The sequence below is a fragment of the Arvicanthis niloticus genome, chromosome 4 (assembly GCF_011762505.2).
Source record: "Arvicanthis niloticus isolate mArvNil1 chromosome 4, mArvNil1.pat.X, whole genome shotgun sequence".
In the NCBI taxonomy this organism is placed as follows: Eukaryota; Metazoa; Chordata; class Mammalia; order Rodentia; family Muridae; genus Arvicanthis; species Arvicanthis niloticus.
Window position 1 is genome coordinate 77,702,338 of NC_047661.1, and position 4,412 is coordinate 77,706,749.

Below are 4,412 nucleotides of genomic sequence, written 5' to 3' on the forward strand. Positions count from 1 at the left end.
GGATGAGGCAGCAGTAGAATACTCTCGACTTCAGGAAAAGAGAACACAGCTTTTCCAGGGGCCTCACAAAACAGCAGCGGTTCAGGGATGTGAGCATCGAGCATATGAAAAGGGGAGGGAGAGGAAGGACAAGGGGTTCTAGTCCTTCATTGTCTTTTAGAAAAAGTTCTGGAGATGTTCTGTTGAGCCTTCAGGGAAGCCAGCTGGCTGGGGAGCCTCCAAGACACACATGAAAGGAGGTGACAGCCATGTCCCGCCACCACCAGTAAACCCGGGCAAGGCCCAACTAGAGCAGCTAATCCAGCACCAGGCCCTCCTCAGTACGCACATGAGGCCCCTGATCTTTCTAGAATCCCTTGCAGGACCATGCTCCCTTCTTAGGTCACTGTAGTCATGTTTGTCTGCATGGAAGAGAAGCCAGTGTTCCCCTGGTTCAAGACAGGGACACGGAGCCCACGAAGAGCTTTCTGCAGGGTCTTGTCGGGACCTCTCTTCCTTGTGTTCCATTGTTGAGCCCTGGCCTGCCTCTACCAGGATTCATATGGATTCAACTATGGATGATCTCAAAAGAACACTGTGGGGCTCGGAAGATGGCTCAGTGAGTTAAGGCACTGATCTTGCTACTAATCTTGACAACCTGAGTTCCATCCCTGGAACCCACATGGTAAGAGAGAACCAGTTCCTGCAGGTGTCTTCATGTTACCAAGCTTGAGGTCACCGTTTATGCCATAAGAAATCAAGTTCAGCCACCTGTTCCCCAAGAAGCCACTTGTGCACTTTGGCCTGAGTGAGTTCTATCCCTCAATAAAATGCATTTTAAAATTGTGTCAAGATGCTGGCCAAGTGAATGATTGCTGTCACCACAGAGCAGCAACCTCAGCTTAGAAGTAGAACACACTGGCCGTCACTATCCAGCCACTCCCCACCCCATACACACACACACACACACACACACACACACACACACACACACACGTCTCTTGCTGTTTTCCTCAGCAGCCTTTATAAAGCCTGAGGAGATCTTCATTTGGCCACTCTGGGATACTTTTCATTCAAACCAACTGTCCAGGAGTTAGTACTTAAGGCCAGTTCTATAATGCCATCCCAACATTGCCCTGACTCACAGTCTATATACTTGAGAGTGAAACTCCACTCTGAAAGTTACAGGGAATGGATGCCACAAGGTAGAATATCACAAATGGTACCGACTGGGGGCAAACACCTTTCTTCACTTCACAAAGTCTACCTAAAGTGACTCCCCAGCATCCTCTGCTAAAATTACTTCTTTCCTAGACCCAGGAGAATCTTTATACCATGCTTAGCCACTCCTACAAGACTGCTGGTACTGGATCCGGCATGACTGGTAAGGGGAGGTGTGACCCAGTTCCTGCCCCTGGAGCATTGCCAGGCCATTCATCCCATGACCCCGTGTGCTGATGATTGCTGTGGCCCTGGAGCTGATCTGCCATCTTTACTACTCTACTTTTGAACTTTCTTTCTGGGGAATCCTTCCCCCCTTACTCAGAGGTAATCACAGCATAGTAAATGAAACTCATGTGATTCTCAGGGATGAGGAGTGGAGGTAGTCAGTAGGTGGTGGAGGATGAGGAGCAGGCCCTCCACTGGCCTTCAGGGCCATGGGAAAGGATCTAGACATCATAACCACAAGGACCATAAAAGCCTACATGGTCCTTAGTAAAAGTAGTTCACTGCCAGACTTGGCCTTGAATTTGAAATCCTGAGGAAGCATATGTACCCTCCGGTCCAAGGACTGCTGCATTGCTTAGCCAGGGTGAACTTAGAGACACCAAGGATAGAGAGTTAGAGTGATCTCAGGAAAGGGTGTGGATAGAAAAAGTAGGTCTCTCTGTATCATTTAGGAATAAATAATATTAGGAGAGTGCACAAGACTATGGAATTGCTAGGATAAGGAAATGAAGATTAGAGAATTAAAAGATGATGCAGAAACATAAAAAGTTAGTACTCTAGCTGATTGAAGAATTGGAGATGACAATGCCTGGGAAGATATTAGAGCGAGCTAACTGTTTTACTTACAGAAATTCAAAACTTTGTAAGGAATCATTTTAGTTTTAGTAGTCTGTTATATTCCTGTTTGTATATGAGAAATGTCACTGAAGACTGCTGTCTTCTGTACCAGAAGACTAGAAGAGCTCTGCCCAGCGACCTGTGAAGAACAGGCTGTGTAAACCTATAAAGAAGTGTGCTTCTGCTTTGTGCTTGGTTCTAAGAAAATGGGGGCTGGGACTGTTGATCTGGGACTCAGAGTTTATGTAAGTCTAAGAATTCTTGATAATTATTAATAATGACCAAAGCCTTGATGACATAGCTTTAGTAAATAAAAGACTGTGTTCAAGCTCTCTCTGGTTATTAAGCTGAAGAATTAAATTGAAGAATTAAGCTGAAGAGAGATTAAATTGAAGAATGATTAAGGTGAAGAATAAAGAATACTGAGCATTGTCAGGGAACAGAGAGAGCACCTGAGGCAGCAGCTTGCATCTACTACTCACTCTGAGTCATTACTGCATCAGGAATGACTTTCCCGCCTTTCTCAGGACCCTCCTCACGCTGAGGCAGGACCTCCGCAGGTGCAGATGTCTACTTTGAATTCTTTGAAAGCAAGTTACTACTCAATCATAAAACTAATTCTAGATCAAGAGCAGCTGACTGGAGTGTTCCTTAGAAGTGATACCTTAGGTTTGACATCTTCCAATGAGGGGAGGGTGGTGGTCAATTCTGCCTTTTCAGTTTGTGGGAGGTGATATGATTGGCCAAGGGCCACTACTGCAAACAAATGCCTCCATACTCTCCCAGATGACCCTCATCTATGAAAGTATTTCCAAGTCAGGCCAGCAGAGCTTTTGGAATTGTCCCAAGCACCTTAGCGTGCACTGTGCTTTGTGTGGAAATGGAGGTCAGTTTTTACCTGAACGTTTAACATCACAAATCACACACCTCGGCTTGTTTTCCGGCTATGGGTATGACCTCAGCAGAAGTCACATGAGCACAGCTACTTCTTTCCCATATGAAAATGGGTGGTCTGTTATCAGGATCCCCAACAAGCAGATGCTGGACCTCACTGGATTGTGCAGATGGCTGGCTGCCTGCCTGAGAAGCCAATGTGCTCACACATCACCCTCGGATTTACTGAGGTCTCATTGGTGCACTAGGAGGCATCGTTACGTAACTGCCCCTCAAGCTGTCCCTGATTGGTTAATAGTCTACAGCCAATAGCTGGGCAGAAAAGACATAGGAGGGGTCTTGGGTTCCCGGGCTTGGAGCCAGAGGGGACCAAGAGGAGAGAAGGGAAAAGATGGAGAGTAGGAAGATGCCATGGGTTAAGAGTCAAGAAAGCATGGCCCTGAGGGCTGGCCAATTGGAGTTAAGAGCAGTCCAGATGAAACACAGTAACTAATAACTCGGAGTTATCGGTAAGAAAGTAGATTCTAATAGTATTGAGGTTAGTTATCTGCCCAGGTGCAGTGCTGATACAGGCTTATTGTAAATAATAAAAGTTGTGTCTTTTATCTGGGAACTGTATGCTCAAAGGTGGGGTAGAAGCCCACAATCGAGAGTAAATGTTTTCAACACCATTCCCTCTTACAGAAGAACCAGCAGAGTTCAAGGTCATACCACTGTGTTCCAGGCCAGACCCTCTGCTCTGGTCTAGGCCCATTGCTTTCATCAAAGTCTGCTACAGCAAGGCCAGGATCAGCTGTACTGAGACGGAAGCAGGCCATGCTGGAGTTCCATGCTTTGCAGGAAGCCAAGGCTGTGGTTTAGCACAGCAGGCAGGCTGGGAATGAAATCATCCCCACTACTGGGACTAGAAGCTCTCAATGGAGTTTATTCTGCCACCTTCCGTGAAAGTCGTGTAAAACCCTGTCCAACTCACACTAAGCTTGCAGCATGCAGCTGCCAAGTCAATACTATTCTTCACCTTGCCAAATCTGTCCAAAGTGACTTCCTAGGGACATCGACATCATCTGCTCAAATTACTTCCTCCCTAGACCCAGAATCTCTACACCGCTGCAGCATATGACCTGTGTGGTTAGCCATGTCCATAAGACCTCTGGTAGAGGAAGGCCCACTTTGAATTCTCTGAAAGCAAAGTACCAGCAGGGGTGTGGCCTACATTGTGCCAGGTTTTACCCTTAAATGTGCAATCCTAACATGAAAGAGCTCTGAAATACTAGCTATGTTTCTGTGAAAACTCCTCTAGATAATCTTAGAATGGAAAGGAGGGGCTATTTGAAGGAACCCCACAAGTTGAGGTACTCTGCAAACCCCAACCTTCCTCTACACACCCCGCAGGTCAGCTGCCAAAACCTCAAGAGGCAGCCCGTCGGCGCCCTCTGCTGGCTTTTGTGGATAATAACCACACAGACACCATG